The sequence below is a fragment of the Thermobia domestica genome, chromosome 7 (genome assembly GCF_964235325.1).
Source record: "Thermobia domestica chromosome 7, izTheDome1.hap1.1, whole genome shotgun sequence".
Lineage (NCBI taxonomy): Eukaryota > Metazoa > Arthropoda > Insecta > Zygentoma > Lepismatidae > Thermobia > Thermobia domestica.
In genome coordinates this window covers 273,568,568-273,591,604 of record NC_137460.1, presented here as the reverse complement: position 1 = coordinate 273,591,604, position 23,037 = coordinate 273,568,568, and positions in this window count along the sequence as shown.

The following is a 23,037-nucleotide window of genomic DNA, read 5'->3' as shown; positions in this document are numbered from 1 at the left end:
AGAGCAAGAAATGCCCATAGGAGACCCAAAACCTTTTGTGTTTGTAAATATAGGAACAACAACAGAGTTCGACTGTGTTCCTTTAACGTTGAGTCATATCTTTGCCACCTGATTCAGAGCAAAAATCTTCCCCAAGCGAATAGTGTTCGTTCCAGACTACGACACTAATTTCATCACATGACTTGCGGAACCAATAAGTTTAATGTTACTGGAGAAAAAAAAAGTTTCCAGTAGATTGGGACACAGTGCTGGCTTAGTGGTACAGCGTTCACCTCTGGTGCATGAGGGTGCTTGGGTCGATCCCAGCTCGTGCCAGGTGAACTTTGTGGTGGAGAAACACCGTGTGCGTAGGTTTTCTTGGGGTTCTCCCACTTTCTTCATTCCACCATTTCATTCATTTTTCATCATCACAGTCTCCTTTAGCCTAGCTGGCATAACTGTTGGACGTAAAACTCAAAGATTTCATTTGGGTCCTGTGTTCAAACCCTGCTCCCGCCAAGTGAACTTTGTGGTGGACAAACACCGTGTGCGTGGGTTTTCTCGGGTTCTCCCGTTTCCTCCCACTTTCTTCATTCCACCATTTCATTCATTTCTCATAATCACCGTCTCCTTTAGCCTAACCGGTATAACTGTGGGACGTAAAACTCAAAGATTTCATTTCTTTTTTCATTTTTTCGTCAGTAGATTAAGCCCTGTAATAATCCAATTCTCTGAATATGTATTACAACTTTTTTAAAATTTAATCTTGCTTAGTGTATTGTAATTTTACCTTCTTTTACGTGCAGTTTTATTATGTACACTAGCTTAGAGTAATGTACATTGTGCAAAAACTAAAACTAAAAGCAATTGGATTGTTTGAATCATTTATAAATCAGATTATCAGATTACTATTAAATTAGGTTCACAAAAGTTCATTATCGGATGAGCATGTGTGAGCCATTACATTTTCCTTGTCATTGTAAATTGGCGAATAAATGAAGGACTAGTGTTACTTTCTTTCCGCATAACATTGTTTTCCTGCTCGCAAGAGCTTCCTAGTTAAATGAATTCTAGCGTCGGTGGCCTTCCTAGTTAAATAAAACTATACGAGACGCACCGAGAAAAATCCGGTATATTGTACAAATGTACGGAATCCTTATATGTACTACTGAAATCAGTACGGAACATATGTTTTCCATATGGTGCATACGCACTGTCCTTTTCCCCGTTTAGATGTTACATCATGCCGATGCAGGATATCTGACATCTGATAGTCTGCTGTTTATTACATACGTATATGTAGTTACATATGTCAGCTATATGTTGCATACGTCTATCTGAATGTAAGATCCTTACTACCTATGCAGTTTTTTCGTTCGTACGGAAAGTATGGCCATTCGGAACCGAGATACGAAAAGTATAAAATATACTTTTTCAGTTATGCGTTTGCTGTACGTTAAGTCTAAAAGCTACAAGATTTATACATATAACCTAAGTTTTATGTATGCTACATACGTTTTCTTTACTCAGTGCAGTTTTCTGAGATGATCGTGGTAGATCTTTCATGTGGGGTGACAACGAACAAGAGAACAACTGAAGACCACTCTTCTCTAGGCCACTCGGATTAGGGGCGACAAGGTTCAATGCCGCAGAAACAATCCATGAAGAGTGTCCAGACAAGTAACTGATGACAAACCACTACGTAAATCCACTCATCATTCCTGGCAGGTTTGACGGGATAAGTATCCAAACGTCAATTCCTTTTGGTTCTTTTAGTTTGTAGTCAGGAAGTCGAAAACGAGTCTATTCATCATCCTAGGCTACGAACATATCAACAGAGACGAGGAATATTTGACGCTAGTACTCATTCCTATTCTATCTGTTAATCTCTTCTTTTCACACTCCTTTACCTTCCGCCAAAGCTGGTCTTGATTTTGTCAATTTTAATCAAAATGAGTTTTATTTATGCTACAACATAGTTTTTTATCACATAAGTTACGTGTGATTCATCAGTTCTCATCCCCACCTATATCCCTTTGTCTAAGATTTTACAGTAATTGAGTATTAAGTTAGAATCAAAAATCTTAGCTATTACAACTGATGGCTACATCGCTCCAATAATTACCGAATGCTGGATTTATTTTATCATTTACCTCTTGTTGCTATAATGATATATCGGGTGTGAAGGTAAACATGAGTAGAAATGTATAGGTTAGGTAGCGATGAGTAGTAGTGTTTAGAGTTAGAAAGAAAGTTATATCTACGCTTTACAAATATTATTATTTATTAATTTAACATTTACAATGTTTAACTTGCTACGAATATCAATTTAATACTACATACATTCATACATACATACATATAAGCTTAAACAATGTTATAAAATAATTCGTAGAAGAATTTGCTGGAAGGTATGCCATACAAAAGGTACTGAATTTAATGCACTGAATATTTAGACCAGTGATGGTTAAACTATGACTAGAGGGCCAAATGCGTCCCCCTGGAAGGTTCTATCTGGCCAGCGACAAGATTCTTAATTTGACGAAAGAAGCTTACTGCCGGAATGGATTATACTGCGTAACTACAAACCAAAGACGAGAGACTTATTAAAAAGAAAAAAAAAAGACATTTAACGCCCTGTTTGCACTTTTCGCGGAACACTCCGAAAAATGGAGCAATCCAATTAGAAGTGAAAAGTTTAGTCACCCTATTCTAAATCCACATCGCACAGTAGACTGAAATCCCAAAAAGGCTGGTCAAAATATGAAAATATTGTTCAAATTGCATAATATTATGAATATATAGGTTTTCGAGATCGCTGATAAAAATTATGAGTTTAAAAAATCAAGTACTCAAGATGACGAATCCAATATTGCGGGCGAAATATTTTAAAACGTCTGCAAATGGCCTGAAAACTATTTTCATTATATATTTGAAGGAGCTGATAACAAGTATAAGATCAGCATTTCAATATTCAAAATAGGTCTGAAATAAATTGCGTTATAACAAAATAACGTTTATATTTGAATCGGTGAGTAGAAAAAGGAAAACATTCCAAAAATAAAGGATAACATTCCATGACAACAATTTCTCTATAACTAAATATCCAGTCCCATTATGTTTTTAGAATTTTGGGAAATGAAAGGTCTTAACGTACGCTACAAATCTTCCATACAGATACTTTTACGTAAGCAACGGTATTTCCGGTAAGCAGTTTTACTTTTCGTTTTTCAAAAGTAACGTGTTGAGGAATGTTCTAGTACTTTTTCTACTCACTGATAAATTTTATTAGTGCTAAAGCTTTAAATTACTAATAATTGTTAAAAATTGGTATTCCGGACATTTATTAGGAAACACGTGCATAAAGTTTGCAGGGGCAACTATGTATGGTTAGCTGTTTTTGTTGTGGGTGTGTGTGTCTGTGAGTTTCGTTAACTTAGAGCATTGGTTCTCAACCTAATTTCTCTCACGACCCCCATTTTGTCACATCCTCTTCCCAGCTATCCCGTTATAATTTCTGGTTTGTAATAAGCTTGTGTTTAAGATGTTTAATATGCCTATTGCGGAGATCTCACGATATCCATCTATTTCTATAATAGTAGAATCCATTTCTTGTATATAGCGGATACAGTAACTTTCCTAAATACCAATGAATTAAAAGCAAATTTGGTCTTTTCATTCATAATACAAATATCGAACCCGATTCTTCACACTGTTTCAAAATGGAGGCAATCTGAAAATATTAAAACTTCATAACTCCCTTAATTTTGGGTCATATGATAAAAAAAACGTTATTTCTAATTTTAAAAAAATCTTGGACAGTTGTTAAAAAAAAGTTATTGAGTAATTTAAGTGACTTGATAATGTGCGTCACGAAGATTGAACTGGACATTGCCACACTAGTGAAATCACACCATGCTTAGGTATCTCATTAGCTTTCAATTTTAATTGTATTTTAATTTGTAGGTTTTGTTGCATTTGTATTTTTCTGGTATTTCAATATTCAGTTCTCATTAGTTTCATATCGTATCTCTCATTTAAATTGATTTTTAAACAACTTTGCACCTGCTGAAAATGTTTAGTAGATCCATTTTTTGTTGCTCTTAACAATATGTATAAAAATAAAAATATCAGAACAAAATTAAAATAATATTTTAAAATATTTCCGATATTAGATTCTAATTATACTTATATCTTCCATTTATCTTCGCGACTCCCATGAAACCCTCCAGCAACTCCTTAGGAGTTGCGATCCCCAGGTTGAGAAACCATGGCTTATAGTATTGCGTGTGTCGTAAAATGAATATGTTGATAGATTTATGCAGAATTCATAACTGTCTTTCTGCATTTGTCTATTTTTACGTACAAGCAAGGGCGCCAATTTTTCTGTAAATTTGGGGGGGGGGGCATTTAGGTGCAGAAGGCATATATGAGGATTTTGAAACAAATTGCATTCAAATTATGCCAAATATTGTATATTCTTAAATACAGTAAGGGAGACCCACATCAGATTTGGGGGGACCTGGACCCCTCGCCCCCCAGGATCAGCGCCCTTGCTTACAAGATAGTTTTTCTTTATTTTTCGTTAGCTTTAATGAAGATTTATGATAAGTTCAATAGTTGCCTTAGCCTAACTTGTTTAAATGTTAGTTCTACATAGCTTCACTTATTTTATTCATTTTGAAAATCAAACAAATGTTGCAAATTAACACTGTTATGTTCAAGGTACTGTAAATAAAGGATATTTTTCACGTTCACTTTTACTGCATCCGAACGGGTCAAACGGCACTTTTCAAATGACTGCCCGGTCGGTAGGTATAACAAAGGAACGGATGTTTTAACGAAACCTTTATACTTCAAACATTACGACCCTAAAATCTCTCAAATTGACTTTTTTCTAAATATAATTTTGACCAATTTAGAGAATTTTAAATCACTGTGCTTTCAAAGTTTTGACTGGAAATCCAAACGGATAACATCCATTAGGAAGACCTAGGCGCAGATGGGAGGACAATATTAAGATGGATCTAGCAGAAATAAAAATACAAAGTAAAAACCGAATCTAGTTGGCTAAGGATAGAAGTCACTGCAGAAGTTTTGTGAACGCAGCATTGACTAACGGGTTCCATAAGCCATAGAGTTAGTGCATAGTGCACCGAGAAAAATTCGTTCTCCGGACAGCGGTACATTGTACAAATATACGGTAACCTCTTGCTTACCATAGAAATCTGTACGAAGCATACGTTATCCGTATGCTACATAGGCACTACCCTTAGATGTTACATCATACCGTTGCAGGAAGTCTGATATCAAACAGTTTCCCGTATATCACATGCATATACTTATGTTACATTCGTCAGCTATATGTTATATACGTCCATTTGTATGTGAGATCCTGACCACCTACATTGTTTCATACGGAAAGTACGTATAGATGGAACACTTATACGGAAAGTATTATAAAACATGCGTTTTCAGTTATACGTCCGCTGTACGTTGTCTAAAAACTACAGGAATTACGCATGTAACCTATCTTTTTAAATACGCCACCTACATTCTTTCTCAGTGTGGCTATCCGTTCAGACTCCCACTATAATTGTTCTCTTCAATAATAACACATCTATATAAGTTGACCATCGGAATATTGACAATATAGCAACTAGGTACCAGTTATTCTCTAAATGCCAATTCATGTCATATTTTGCCCCCTAGTTTAGGCTCCTAATTTAGAGACTACCTAGTAGCTGTGTGGTATACGTATGCGTCTTCGGAGTAGGAGACGCGGGGTTCGTTTCCCGGCAGAAACTCGTGTGGTTCGGACAACACGTTAAGGTATAGGTCTACATGTCGTATAGCGTTGGTGCTCAACGGGACGTTAAACCCAAATCAATCAACCAACCACCTAACTCTTCGGTGAATTGGGGCAGCGGTGGTTCAATGGTACAGCGTTCACCTCTTGTGTATGAGGTCTCCGCTTCGATCTCAGGTGGCGCCAAGTAAACTTTGTGCTGAACAAACATCTTGTGTGACGGTTTTCTCGTCGTTCTCCCGTTTCCTCCCAATTTTTCATTCTACAATTTTGTTCATTCCTCTTAATCACCGTCTCCTTTAGCCTATTTGGCATAATCGTGTTACGTAAAACTTAAACATTACATTTAGTTTTATTTTCTTTCGCTAAATTATAATTTTAGTGACTATATTATACTATTGGCAACTCTGGTCAAATGTAATTCAAGCACGTTCAAATACCTCACATACGTACATTTTTAAAAATTCTTTAGTGCTTCTGGGATTTTATTTATTTTATAAAAAATCATAACCCTTCTTTCCTTCTATTGTTAAGTCAACATTTACTTGACAACAAAATCGATGATGCGCCATCTGTCGACAACAAATAAAAGCACAAAACATAATATTTGGTCTGCATTATAATTACGTACATGTCTGTCCAGCTTTTTATTGTTGATGCAGAAGCGCAGGTTTGTTTTGTTTTGGGTTTGTTTCGTTCTTTTTTTTTTAAGGGAGAAACCAAATATACAAAGGAAGAAAATTGTTTTGTTTGTTTTGAGGTGAAAGAGAAAAATAAAAAAGAACTAAGTTAAATTAGTCTTTGGAATTCAGGAATTTAATAAAGAATCACCTGGCCATTTTTTTTTTAAAAAAATTACATCTGTTTGCTAGACCAGTTATCTAACGAAGAGAAGTGTTCTACCATATGTGCAACACGTGCATTTGCACAAGACGGCTAAATATGTCATAACTATATTATTTTTAAAAAAATGCAGTATTTCTAGTTGAAATCAGTCTTCATGGTGATGGCAGTTAAATTTACTAAGTGATTTTGCATTTGAATACTACATTCATACAGCATGTTTAGGGTTCAAGAGTTATTAAGTCACAAAGGTAGTAACTTCAATTTTTTTTTTTATTTACCAACCTGTCCCTCCCCAAAGTTGCACCTTCAAAGTGATCGGTCTGGTGGTTCAACAGTTATATATATGCGCCTCATATGTATATATATCCCTCCCCTAAGTTGTACTTTCAAAGTGAAATGACAAAAACACTCCCAGGCCCGAACCTTGTCTATGTTGAAAATTTGATCCAGATCAGTCGGCTGATTCAAGCAGTGCCACTTTCATTTCTATATATACATATTAACGAAGTAAATGGCAAAGTCCTTTAAGCTCTGCCCACTGAAATATCCCACGCCATGTTTCTGGACGTAAGTAATACTCAAGAATCTGTCGGAAGTGCCCTGTATTCATTTCTTCGATCCTTGCACACGGTTATTCGACTCTTTGCGTTTGCTACTAGACTGCAGCAACTACGTGAAACCTGTTTCTTAGATTCTGTTCAATTATTTCAATCTAAATTGAAGGCTACTCGTGGATTGCTCACCCTTGATCGATTGCGAATCGACCAGCAATTTAAATTCACCCGAAACGCTACTATAACACTGTATTATGTTATAGCGGAATAATTAGAACATTAAATTAAAATACCAGTAATAAAGGAGAGAAAACCGTGATTGGTAAGAGATAGTGCAGGAGAAATACGGAAATATAGGGTGATACCTAGAACAAATTGGAACAGAAGAGATATTTGGGCACAATATACTAATATGCTTCCCCTATAACATACACAAAATCCGCCAAAATCCGTTGACGGGAAATGTCCAAAAACGTCGACCGAATATAACCGTCGAGATGCTCCTCAATTTCCTTAGATATAATTATACAATTGCTATTATTTAATTGTAACAGCATTTAGATTATTACAAACTCGTAAATTTTATTCACCTAATGAATCAGTATTTAGATGTAGCTCTTTGAAAGCAAAATTGTTGAGTTTACCAGTTTATAGTCAAATGGACATAAACAGAATGAGTATATAGTTATGAACTTTTATTTTCGTTTACATACCAGTAAATTAGTGGTGGAGTTTCAAGACTTAAGCTGATCTTTTAATGAACAGAACTTACTTTTCTACGTAATATACAAAAATAGGCTGATCACAAAAGAAAAAAAAAACTCACAAACAAATTAATAAAACGTTACTTGAACTTGCACCTCTATTCAATGTCTGAGTCTTCCACATCACTTTCTCTCAGCTGTTCTTGAGGACAGTTTTCACACTCTGTTTCTTGGCATTGGCCACATACATCACTGCAATGTAAACCAACGCTTCTGCAAGTACAATGCAAGCTTACACAATTTTTAGTGCATTTACAACGGATAATAGATAACAAAGAACTCGGTGCTGGGGATAAATCACTCAGAACTGGATAGTATTGATTATCACTCAACTTCCACCCCCATGAACATGGCTTTTCACCTGTATGCTCTTCTTTCCACACAAGTGTCTGATAATAACATCTAAATGAATGGTATTTAAGTGCTGAATCTGTTGGAGGTAGGAGCTCTGGTTTTACAAAACACTTAGATGATGAAACTTTTTCCTTAAAGATACGAGTTCTAAACATTTGTACTGTTTCATTTTTCTTGCCACGCATGAACATCAAAAGTGCTTGTTGCCCAGCATTTTCTACTTCCTTTTGCGATTTGTTCTTTGTGCAGAAAGTTTTGGCAATTTGTCTTAAATCACTATACTGTAGAAACTTGTTAAATGCTGTGGTTTTGCCAAGACCATAGATATGCGATGTACTGTCACAGCTTGTGAAAGAATGTAAGAAAAGTAGGCATTCACATACTTCTTTTCCTAGCACATCCTGAATGGAATGTATATCATACACTTGAGTTTCACTTTTTTTGCGATTGACGTCACTCCAAAATTCTAATGAGAAGTCATTATTAGAAGCATAATATAAAAGAAGCACGAGCAGATCAGTATCTTCTCCTACAACTATTGTATTTGAATGTTTTGAGGATTGAACTGATTCCTTGACAATAGTTACATCAGCATCACCGTCCGCTATGATAACTCTACAACCTCTTTCAATCAACTTATTGGATATGAGTTTGATCATTTGTGATTTATTCTCAGAATTCTGAAGAAACTTTTCTTTGCTGCCTATGAATGTAGTATTCTGTGTGAATTTAACCAATGGGCTGAATCGTGACTTCATGCCTCTTCTCCGATGTTCACAATCTTTGATTGAAGGAGTAGTAGCTTCATAACCATCAAACACTATAGTAGCTTTCCCATAATTCCTGATCGTAAATTCTACGTATGTTGTTGCTATAGTGTCAAAGGTGTCAAGGGCCTTCCAAGGTATTCTATAAAGCAGTGAACCGCCATCAAGGATATATTTTTTACTTTGCGCATGGGTTTGTGAGAATGTCTCTCTCTGAGACGTTTCATTCGATGTATTTTGTAACTTATTTCTAACATGTACATTTATTGTATGAGCTAGCTTAGATTTTTGTCCTTTTCGCAGGAGATTTGGTGATTCAAACAGGAATAGTGGGAAAGCACAGAGTTCGTACTGTAGAACATGTTCAAGATCCATTTCAGTATTGGTAGCAGCTACGATAAACCGCTGGAACAAAAGAGAAGGATCTATGGCAATTTTCTCCTTTTCGTCAATTGTAACTTTTTCGTGTGAACTTAGAGTAACAGCTTTATCTCTTCGAATTGAATAAGAAAACACAAGCTTCCCAGCGAGTTTTTCAACAATTTTGTTCCCTACTTCTTTTAGAGCATGAACGTTTACTACCTTTTCATCAACTGTGACCCCAGTTACGATGTTCCTAAGCGATGGATCTGTAGTGAAAGGAGAGAACTGCTGAAGAAATTCAAGTATCTTTCTACCATCAGATCTATCTTGCAGAATCCTTGATGTATGCATTTCTCTGTGCTGTTCGCTTCTTGATGGTGCGATTCTTGCTAGATTCTGAACAACCATGCTGTACTCACAAGTTGTTGGCATTGAAAGTACCCAAATTGCTCGCTGAAGTTCTGTTAATCCAGTTCCTCTTGTGAGACCGCCAGTAGTCTTTAGTGACCTCATCAATATTTGTTCAATAGCTAGATCACATCCAAGGCCACACCATGAAGTACCTGTCCTGTATACAACAAATTCTCCCTTTAGAAATGCATTGTATACATGTAATTGCTTCTCAGAAAGTTTCAGCATTTCCTGTAAGTACAGATGGACAGGTTTCAGATAGTTAGTATGACCTGCTGCTCCAATTATTGGTAGACATTCCTGAACAGCTTCCAAGTGCATCAACCACGAGCCACTTTTGTCTGCTTGTACCAGCTTACGCATTGTACTTATCATTGACTGATATTCTACCCACAACTTACTTGTCAATGAGGTTTCACATAAATCACACTTTTTCCGTTTCAGCAGTTTTGAAGTCTAGATAGAGTTTCGGACTTTTCGATTTCATGTATGGGCCTTGTATTTGATATAAGCTCTTCATATAAGTTTAAAATACTTGCACCAATTTCAGATTTTGATTCTTCCCCTTGTTCATTCAACACTTCAGCAAGTAGCAGAGAAGTCAAAGAACAGTCAACTAACATGTGACCTCGGAAAGCTCTTGAGACAGCTTTGCCAGTCATCACGTGTCTCACAGTATTTTCTCCATAAACAACTTGGAAAACGTAATTTAGACCAGAACCTTCCATTAATGTGCCAATCGCACCTATGATATTCATTAACAAGTGAAACGACCCCAACATCAATACTGTGTCCGCAAATTCAGTTTTGTATCTACTATCATTCACGATAATCGACGCTTTCCAGAATAATGGCTGGTCAAAGGTGATCACTGGGGTGAGCTTATGAACTCTACATAAATTGCCAATGTATGTCAAAGTAGACAGAATACAGTTCATGTTACTTGGTGACATATCTATGATGGGAAGTATCACTACAGAAGATTTCTTAACCTCGCCGGAAATGCGAATTCCTTTCATTGTTCCTGACCAGTTTGGGGTACGTGGATTGAGATGCCACGCTGCCTTCCATAAGATGTCTATTTTTGAGGTTTTCTCTTGGAGCTTAGGTAATTCTTCAAACAATAAACATGGTGATATGTTGGTCTTGATAAACTCACACATGTTAACTGTTGCCATTTCTTTCACGTCGTCATCTGAAATATTCTTTCTTGCAATTAGTCGTGTCTGTCTTTTATTGCTTGGTGTTATTGAAGCCATCATTCCCATGCCATGGAATGTATCTTGACCTGTTAAAGTTTGCTTGTTATGATCAATATTATCTGCCGCAAATATAACTGTTTCATTTCCATTTAGTTCAAGTAAATTTTCTCCTGTTGCTACCGCTGCATTCCGTTCAAACTTTTTGACTTCATCGTACGAGGAGCAGAACCCAAAACGGTGTAATACATCAACAAGGAGTCGTGAACGATAATGGGTATGTAGCCAAATTGCGAGTGTTAATTGTAATGGAGCTATAGGCCTACAGGCTTGTATTATGCATTGACCAACAGTAGCAATCTTCAACTCATTATCTCCAGTAAATATTTTAGACAGAAGTATTTGTAGGCTTTGAGGCAAAAAATCCTGAATGTTCTCAGTATTTATGCTGCTAGCAGGAGGGTAAAATTCTTTGTTATCAACGTTCATTGTTCTTATATCACTTACTATAAGTCTTGCTGCTGTTTCAATAATTCTTATCTTCTCATTTTCATCATCCACACAGCGGTTTCTTTCGTAATGATCTCTTATGATTGACTTCACAGATTCCCTAATAAGTACAATGTCCTTATTACCTTCCATCTCACAAAAATATATATATTCTCCAAAGTGATCAATCAATTTAGATTTCATGTACTTAGAAGAGTATGCTTTTTCACTAGAATTCTTTAAATGTTCTTCCATCAATGCTACTAAATCTCGTACAGTAAACTGATTATCCTGATGTTCTTCTAAGAAAAGACATACTTTGAGAAATGCTTCTGTTAATTTCTCATTTTGTGGTCTTCCAGGTACTACTACTTTTTTGCTCCCAGCATCTGTCTTTTTTCTATATGAGTAAGGAATATACTTACCGGATCGGAAATTAGAACTACAAATATTGGGATATACACAGTCTGCAGCAAAAAGATCATTGCTGTAATATTCTAAGCGTCCTTGTACTTCACGAGACCAATCATCTTTCCGTTTAACACAAATATCACTTATTGTTTTAGAGAAATTGTGTGGTTTCACAGTAAAGCACTCTGATTTAGATAAATGCTTAAAATCAACAACTTGTCCACAGAATATACAATTAGTCTGGCTGTTGAAAGCTCCCCCACTTGTACGACATCATTTCTTAACTGCAGGTTCCACATCATCAGAAGATTTTCTTAAATATCTTTCAATGTCTTTTTTATCCGTAAAACGTTTGCGGCAGGAGGCGTGAACAAAACTATTATCTGTGGCATTGATAGTCAATCCTCGTAATTTAGCAGCCCTATTAATTCCTTTAGCACATTTCTTTGTTAACTGAATTAGTTTGTCTGCTTGTTCTTCACTTTCACATACACTACAAACATTTGTAATTGACTCCATTTCTTAAGTGGTTTGGAATAACTTAGTAATTTGGATTTCTCAGTGATCTACATTTTATTAATTTTTATTGATAGCTGAAACACAACAAAGCACAAAAATTAATTATTATAATGACTTTATTTAAATGAAATGCAACATAATGTATCACATTATATAGAAAAAAGCAAAATAAGCAAAGAAAATTAGCTTTAACCCGGATTTCTTTACTATAGAAAATTATAGTTGAGCCACTCCCAAATGTTGTCTCTTTCCGCGGCAGCCATTTTGAAAATGGCGAAAATAAATATGTTCCCGTGACTGGACTTTGGCGGATTTTTAGTATGTTGCAATTTAGCATGTTCTAGTTAATATACAACACCAGTTGTCTATGTTCCAATTTGTTCTGGGTTAAATGCTAATTCTCCTGCACTACGCCGACCCATTATTAACGAACCTCTATTCCATACCACCAATAGCATCTACCCTGGTATTTTGTTCGCCTTATCTGCTGTTCTTTCTATACCACTTTCCAATTCAGGGGCGGACCAAGGACCGGGCCACCCGGGGTGCCAAAATGAGCCTCAAAAAGTAAATTTTGAAACATTTTTTTTACTGACTTTTTTTGTTTATATTCTTGTAAAATAGTGTCAATCTTTTTTCCATTCCATCATGCAAGAAGAGAATTTCGAGGCTGTATCGACAAATGGAGACATAGCATGTAGAAGAAAGAGTGAAGGAGGAGTTGGTATTGTTTATAGCGTTCCATGTTCTTTGTGAACTTTCCTAGCCACTGAATATTATTGGTTGGTTGTGAGTTTTAACGTCCCTTTTCAGCAGCGAGGCTATATGAGACGTGGACCTACTGATTAACGTGGAATCCGAACCACATGACTGAATATTATTGGATTCTATGTACATGCTACTCTTTGAAAGTGGTAGTGAAGGGAAAACAGTATATACAACACTTACTTTTGATTTCTTAGAAACGACACAACTGCGCCAAACAGTAGGCCTTCGTTGAAAATGGTGTCTAGGAGATGTTATTGTTTCGTTATGTAAAGTTCTTGCCAAATCATTCATTTCGATAATGTTCGTGAAATAGAATATACCAGTCTGCGACAATATAGGAGGGGGTTAGAAGCGGCACTACAAAAAAAGAAAAAGAAAGAAAAATCAGTGACTATCTTTGAATCCTTTCTTTGGATTGATACCGTATCAAGCAGGGGAAATATAAGATGCATTATATCCACTGTCTATTGATCCCAGAAGTGATGAGTTTTGCAAAAAGCAAAGCTAATAGTCTAGCCCACAATATTAAGAGTTTCAAGTTCATTTGCTGTGTCGTACTTTGGCATACAATTGAAGACTACAGGGGAAAAAGGAGGTAAGTCAAGATATGGTCGAAAATGAGTTAACAGCAGAATAATGTAGCCTGAAAGGTGTAGTTTGCATGCACTAAATCTCACAGTAAAAATAAAATTAGTCACTAAGAAATTTAATGCTAAAGACTTCGCCTACAGGGGAAGAAGTAGGTAAGTCAGTGGAAAAAAGGTCAATTGTGTAAAATCATAAACAACTGACTTACCTCCCTTTTCCCCTGTAGTCTTCAATTCCATTCCGAATTAATCTTGTATGCAATATGCTTCAGAAAGAAGAAATGGATATTTCAAAACCAATTGAAATGATCGCAAAAGTGGAAAATCATTTTGAAGCAATGCGAACCGACAGAGGGTTTAAAGAGCTAGTAGTGGATTCAAGAGAAGTTGAAGAGACTCTTGAAATCGACTCCTATTTCGAAACGAGTTAAAATTAACAGCATGTAAAACCAAACGTTAGTTTGAATATGAGGTCCCTTTTGAGTCCATTGTGGATCACAAAATTTCTTTTAAAACTAGCTTTTACTTTCATGTTTCGGATCAAGCCATAAGCTCACTGCAAGAACGGTCTTCTCAACTAAATTACCATTATGACCTATTTGGATTTACAGAATCAAAAATAAAGACAAGGATTTCCTGATAACCTTCAGGTGGGTTTAACAAATGAAGATAATTGTGATATTGAGCATTTCCAACTTCAACAGGAACTATTGGTTTTGCTCTCTATACTACAAGATGAAAATGTATTAAAATGCTTTACGTTTAACCAGCTAACTAAGAATTTTCCTAATGTATCAATTGCACTCAAAATTGCCCTCACTCTTTATGTCAGAGTGATTCAGGCGATAGAAGCTTCTCAATGTTAAAATAAATTGAACATTATTTGAGACCTACCATGTGCTAGAAACGCTTCGTGGACTCGCCATGATGTCGGTTGAATTCGACATTTTTGGAGACATTGACGTCATTGTCAGAGATTTTGCAGACAAAAGAGCTCGGAAGATATTATATTGTAATTATTGAGAGGTGCTGAAAACAAGTGTATTTAAAATTGTTTAATATGTTGCTATTTTTCAGTAATAGTGAAATTTAACTTTTTACTTAGTTTTTCTTAAGTTTTGTTATGCTATCAATTACCGTGCCTGAGGCCAAATCCTGTAAAATTAGGAAAACAATTTGTATACATTATTCTAGATTTTAAGGTACAGTTTTTATGGAAGAAGTAGATATGGTCGCTTTCTCATAAAGTTCCCTAAATTGTCTTTGATATGGTTTACTTACTTATGAAACTTACGAGAGGATTTCCAATATTTGATAAAACCTGTTATTAAATTTTAGTCTTGTAAGAGTGTTCAGCTTTTGTACAAATTCATGAGATACATTTTATGAATGTCCTGCTCATATGTTCAACTACTGAGACCTACATAAAATGGGTTGTTTATATTGCTGTGCACAAAATACGTTCCAAATATGTTAAATATATTGATTGGTATTTCACGTTATTAGAACAGATTATTGCATAGTCGGGTATATGGTAGAATGACTCCTGATGTTATTGATATTGCAAAACAATTTATAATATAGTAGGTCTAGTAATTGCTCAACATTAGCAGTATTCAATCAATGCCGTTTGCTATTGTTTTTATACATATCGGTACATAACTAATTATAATAATAAAACACAATGTAATTGATGCCATATGTATATTTGAAGTACTAAATATACCTATATCATGTATTTGAGTATTAATTTTTCTTTTTAAAAAAACGGGTATAAAATATTAAAATTACTGTAATAAAATGTAAAACTTATAGGCTAGGACTAGCGGGAAGAACACAAAAAAGTCACTTTGTCCGGATGAAAATTTTGCCTACGTCCATCCCTGTTCCAATTATTACAACTTCCAACGTGAAACAATTCGTGGAAATGCTATATCGTGGGGTTCAAATTGAGAACAGCCCAGCACTACAGTAAATGTTGTATGTATAAGATCTATTGCTTCTTCAAGAAAGGGCAATGAGGAAAGGATACCGAATAATACAGTATATCGAGTGTTCTAAAAATGGTGCGCACGGATAACAGAGCGCCATTCTACAGGGTAAAATAAAACAAACATGCTAAAAGCTATGCCTTTTGGGACTTCCCTCAGCCGCTATGAGGAATAAAAAATTTCATTGTTTAACAGTGTCAACGTCTATCAGAGTATATGGATGTTATTTAAGTGATGACACAATAGCCTTTTTGTTGGCAGGGGTCTATGTCTATGTGCGAGATATATAACTTTTTTCTTCTTTCCTTTCAAATTTCTTAAATTTCTTTTACTCGATTAGTTCATTGAGAAATCAATACAGAAAAAAGTAGTTGAAAAGCATGTCAGTTTTCGGAAATATTTCTGCATAGATTTTATTCGCAAGTTTAAATAACATCTGTGTAGATGTCATACTTAATTTTTCTGCATTGTAACATTAGCTTGATCCGTGCAGATCGAGTATAACCCAGCACACATATATATCTAGTTGTACTATCATTGCATTTTCGAATCTCATTCAAACTAACACGTAACAGACATCTTTTTCATATAGTACAACCTAGACTGTCAATGGTTGTGCCTTCTCTGTTCTACAGACTTTCTAAATTATACAACGAATTGTAACATACACCCACAGATTTATTTAATTATGAAGCTGCATATAACTCTGCACTATGAATAAATTCTCGTCAGCTATTTTCAACCTTTCTTGTTATTATTTCTATGTTATTTTGTTATTGTTATTATTACTGCATTATGTTATCATCTCTTAGATTTGTTAGATATTCCAGTGTAAACTTGCGTTCAGCTTATTTGGATTTTTTCGCAAATAAATAAAGAGACAAATATTGTTGGCAATGAGACGAAACAAGACGAGAAATAAGGTTTGTCGTCTCGATTCTAGGATTTCTTCTTGTGTAGTCTCCAAATTTTCTTCGTCTCAGTGTATAAATTTATGGACAATATTTATGCTCTGATTTACTTGTAAAAGTTATCAGAATTCTTCCGCGTCACGAGAGATCCACGAAGGCTGTGGTATCACAATATTTAAACCAAATGATTATTGAAGTTTATTGTATAGTTACTTACGTATCTTAAACGTTGATAAATACTGCTCATTATGCTACTACAACTACTTTATCAATTTTAAGTGTTATGCTATGAACTATGCAACACTAAAACAGTGTTTAGGGACACGATGGCTCGGTGGTAGCTCGGTTACCTCTGTAGGCGGCATCGCTAGTTCGATCCCCGGCCAAGTATGCGGTAGACAAGATCGTGTCCGTTCTCTTTCTCCAGGTACTCCCGTTTCCTCCCATTTTCTCATTTCACCAATAATTCCGTCATCATTCATTTCCTCAATTATCGTCTTTCTTAGCCTAAAACATCATAATCGTGGGACATTCTATTGAAATACATAAAACAGTGTTTTAGATATGAGATTTGCCTGAATTAGTATTGCAGACGAGATTCCAGAATTGTTTTAAATTTGAAAATGGAATTTTGGTCTTCACTTTCGTCTCGTTCTTAAGACAAGAATCGATGCGAAACGACAAAGGAAAGATTACTTAAGAAATAAATTAATACATTATATTTTTCCTCACAGCTAGTATACCATTTTACTTAAAATATGACCACAACTTATTTTCGCAAGTTAAAGTGAAGTTCTTTTCCAGCCAGAGCAGTTGATGCTTTTGGACCACTATTTGTTTTCATCGAGCCACATCTGGCTACTTCTTCACCCATGACGGATAAAAATTTATCACACTAGAGAGAGAAAAAAGAAAAGAATAAGATGTATAACGTCCGAAGAGAAGTATGGTTAAGACTCTTTCCTGAGATTACCAACTGCAGTGTTCTTCGACGGAATTTCCTGCCTTCGTAGGAAATCTTCATCTTTTACTATGACAGGAAGGGCAAGAAAAGTAGAATTAATGGTTAGGGAGAAAAGCTGGTCGAAAGGATTTGGTAGCAGATGTTTGCTACTAGATGCACCTTTCGTTCATAGCACATTGTAGTTTTAACACAGTATTCGAGAACGTATGACCACCTATCTATAGCTGAAGGTATTAATTATTATATTTTTAAACAAAATATTATTCATTGTACATCCAAGAAAAGAAATGCTGCAACGAAATACCTTTACATCGTGGAAATTTTACGACGAGAAGTTGAAAAGTAAAGGGACTTTTGAGAAAAGTTACATTTATTCTAATGATATACAGGTGTAGAAATATGAAACCGGAATTTTGTTGTGCAAATGACACTGCTGTTATGTGACAATGAGCAAAAATATTTTATTCAAAATAATCTCCACTGGCAGTGATACATTTTTCCCACCTCTCCAGCAGCTTATGAATGGCACGCAAAAAAAAAAAAAAAAAAACACTGCTTCCGTTCAAGCAAACCAGTCGTCGAGCCATTGTCGTACGATTTCATACGATTCGAAGTGTTGCCCGACAAGTGCATGTCCAAATGAGAACAGATGGTAATCGGACGGGGCCAAATCTGGTGAGTAAGCCGCATGCGCTAGTATTTCCCAACCGAAATCCTTGATGGTATCCGTGACCCACTTTGCTGTATGTAAGGAGGCATTGTTGCAGAGCAGAATGACTTGATGTTGCCTTTTTGCATATTCCGGTCGTTGGTCACGTACGGCTTGGTGTAAAGTGATCATTTGCTGTTGGTAGCGATCCGTGTTAGCGGTTTCACCAGGTTGCAACAGTTAATAATAGATGACACCCTTTTGATCCCACCACACGCAGAGCATTGTCTTTTTGCCAAACCGATTTGCTCTGGCAGTGGATGTCGATGGTTCGCCTGGATTCACCCATGATTTACGAAGCTTGGGATTTTGCAAATATATCTACTTTACATCCTCTGTAACTATCCGATGGAGAAATGACTTTCGTTGATATCTAGCGAGCAGCATCTGACAAATGGTTCTTCGATTTTCTTGTTGTCTTTCAGTCAGCACATGTGGGACCCATTTGCCCACTTTCCGGATCTTCCCCATAGCTTGAAGACGAAGAGATACTGCTTTCTGCGTCACATTTAACTGTTCCGCAAGTTCTTGTTCAAGTTCTGAGTATGGTCTTCATCCAATAACGCTTGCAAGTCCTTGTCTTCAATCTTTCTCGGTGGTTTCCCACGCGGCTCGTTTCAAACATCAAAATCACCACTTTTCAATTTCTTAAACCACTCGAAGCCGTGAATTTTCCCAAGAGCATGCGCACCATGTGCTTCGACAAGCATTCTATGCGCTTCCGCTGCAGTTTTCTTCAAATAAAAGCAAAACATCAATGCTGTCCGCAAATCACAGTTCGTAGGAACAAAACTCGACATGTTTGAGGTTGTAGCAAACTCTATCGATGCATTCAACTTGGTTACTGCGTGTTGCCACACTTCGTCAACTGTGAGAGGCGGACGCTGGCGGTCTTACGGTCTTACGGTGTTTAAACTGACGCGAACACCATCTATTGGGAAATTCCGGTTTCATACTTCTACACCTGTAAAACTGAGACATACATTATTTTGCTACATAATCTCCCTGCACTTCAATGCACTTTTTCCAATGTTTCACAAGTTTTTCCATTCTGTCGGAGAAAATGTCTTTCGGTTGCACCTGTAACCAATTTTCCACCGCATCAATGACTTGTGAATCGGTTGCAAATCTTCTTCCTTGTCGTGTAATATAGAATACGCTGAACCATGACTGGTATGTAAATTATTGGCGATTTCGCACACTATGATTCGTGTATTTTGCATCACCATACCCTCAATGACCTTCAAATTGTCCCCAGTCGTTGACGTCGGTGGTCTGCTCGATCTTTCGTCGTCACATAAAGAAGTTCTTTCCATGTTTGAAACGCTCTATTTATTCGTAGGCTCTTCCTTCGCGCGACCTTCCGTAAACAAAAAGCTAATCGCTGCCCTCAATTCTTCCTTGGTGTAGACCGACAATGGAGCTGACATGTTAACGGTCTGCTACACTCCAACGACTAACACAGGAATAAGGGTGACAAGATGCATAGAAGTGTTGCATTTGACAATAATTCTTTTCTCCATACTAGCAGTGTTACCAAACCATAGTGCGAGAAGTTTTAAATCCCTTTACTTTTTAACCTCTCCTCGTGTCTTTCTCCTGGAAGTTATCGTTATACACTTTTTTCTAATATGTTCTTTCGTATTCCTTTTAATTCTTCTACTACCACTTAATGATTTCGAAATCATGCTTCTAAGTTCTGAGTTTTTTATTTAACAGCTAGTAGTGTCACGTGTACACCATCTAAAAGAGTTTGGTTAGCATAGCATGATATTTTGTCAATTGAAACTGGAAGTTATAGTACATTTGTACCACTTCCGATTTTAGTAGAGAGATTGGGATAAATATATTCTTGGAACGTTTAATTGAGTGCAGAAAACCTTCTTGGTATCTACAACCGATTGTAATCAACGTTAAGAGAAGAAGTGGTTGATTTCTACCACTAAAAGCTAAAATGATAAGCATTCTTAAAATACTAGATCGACTGCAACAAAAAAAAGGTTTGTCACTATCTTATCGTTTTTGCTATACGTAGATCAATTTTTACACAGGAAATTGTAACGAATTTCTATTACTTTTCGTTTTAGTAGAGAGTTAATGATGGAAATGAAACATATTATTACGATGCTTCATCGACTGTAGGAAATCGCATTTCGTTATCTTAGGAAATATCTTCTTGTTATCTTAGGAAATAGCTTTTTATTATCTCAGAACATGTCTTTTTGCTATCTTAGGAAATCGCTTTTTGTTATCTTAGAAAATCCCTTCTTGTTGATTTCGGAAATGACTTCTTATTATCTTAGGAAATTGCTATTATCGCTTGTTTTATCTATTACCGCTCTTGTTCTATGGTGATTAACGCAGAAACCCAAATTGACTGATGAGCTCCTCCATGGATAGGCGGTTAGCGTACGCGCCTTTGGCGTGGGAGGCTCGGGTTCGATTCCCGGCTGGAACTCATATGGTTCGAATTCCACGTTAATTAGTAGGTCCACGTCTCATATGGCCTCGCTGCTGAAAAGTGACGTTAAACTCAAAATCAACTCAACTCAACCCAAATTGACTGATATTCTAAACTTTCACTTTCAATATCAGGTTCATCAACGAACTCCTATCGTAAATTTTGACCCTGACCAAAATTGGTGTTATATGAAGTAGATCCTGAAATTATACTATGCAAAATCGTGAGAAGTCTTATACGCCTAAAAGGACCTTGTGTATCCACCTGTGGACTAGCATCGGAGCAAAAGTGGTATGATGTTTATTTGATATGCATCCAGCATCGCTAGAACAGCGTACAACATTCTACTTGTAAAATTTACCACTTAGTTTCTCAAAATTACCACAGAAGGTTATACATAGCAAGAAATGGATTTGACACATAAAGGCACATTTCTAAATGTACGTTTGAACTTCGATTTTGTCAATCTTTTGAAACTGGAATTTATTGATTTATTACTTCCAATTTTCATCTTAGATTCATATGGTTGAACAGTCTACGGTAATTTTACATTGCAAAATGAAACTCATTTATCAAGATTGTGTTCTTCAACATTATTGCTAACGAAAGGTGTCAACAAAATAGCTAAATTACCTGTACAACATAGCTAAAAGTGGCTAATTCTTCTAAACTGATCGGTAGACTTATAGCTAACAAAATATTATAACAAAACTCAAACATTTCGTACATTTAGTGTACATATATAGCAAACACTGGAATATTCTTAATGAATTCCCAAATGGGACACTTTTTAGCCTGAAATCATATTTTAAATCGTACTCATTCCTCGCATTACAGACCGGATATAAAGATTCTACGTACCCTGTGAATTGTTGCAGTAATGTTAGTTATATATTGGTGCACTATTGATGTAGCATAATACTACAAATACACAGCCCTAGCCAAAAGTGTCGTGCATTATTGGTGTAGCACAATACAACAAGTAAACAGCCATACCTAAAAATATTAGTGCACTATTGATGTAGCCTTATACTACAAGTCCACAATTTTACACAAAAATATCGGTACATTGATGTAGAAAAACACAAGTACACAGTTCTAGTCAAAGACAGCAGTGTACTACTGTGTAGCGTAACAACATAAGTACACATCTTTAGCCAAAAACATCAGTGAAGTATTGATGTGGCATAACACTACAAATTCATACTTTTACTTAAGAATATCATTGCACAACTATTGTAGAGTATCACTAGAAGTACATAGCCGTAGTTAAATATATCTTTGCGTTATTGATGTAACACAGCAGTACAAGTACACACTGCTAGACAGAAACGTATTCAAAAATAATGATAATAATAGGCTAATTGATCACGTGTTTAAATTAACTGCTGGAAGGTTGAAATTTCCGGCGCCATAAGTTGCCATTACACTTATCACATAAGTGAGAATGATACAGGTAAGGTACATACGATATTCTGAAGTAGGAATATAAGTAAACATTTACTGTAAAGAGAAAGAAGTCTCATTTCGTTTCATATTCATTATATTTTTTTAGCAGTTTCGATTTACACAAATGTTTACTTCCCCCCTAAAGACAAACTGACCAGAAGTTGACAATTATGAATATACAATTGCCCAGAATTATAGGGAATGGCAAAATGATGTTTTCACTGTCTAAACACCGTGTGAAAATGCCTAGATTTAGCCATAAGATGGATAAGTTAGCAACACTGATTATCAAAATTATTCTCAAGATTGCGATCATAGATACGCTTATAAATAGCGTCATTATTCATTTCTTAATGATCTTATTTTATATTAGTAGCTAGAGATGCAGAAAAGCCGGCTTTTTTTTTGAAAAAAAAAAACGAGAATTATGGAAATTTTGGCTTTTTTTCATTTTCATGATTTTTTTGTTTAAATAGCTTTCTTATAGTATACTCTAAAGTTAAATAAGATTCCATGACCTGAATGCCATATTTCGCTCTGGAATTCACCATCATGATGGATGGAGCACATGGTTTATGAATTAAAGTAAACATAAAGTACGTAGTATTTGAGGGCAATTTAGGAGCTATTTAACTTTATTTTAACTTCTGAATTATCGACATTTTTCTTCTCTAGAGCATTTCTTTTTAGTCATCCGTGTTTCACTTCTTAGAGCTTAGTACTCTAGCTTCT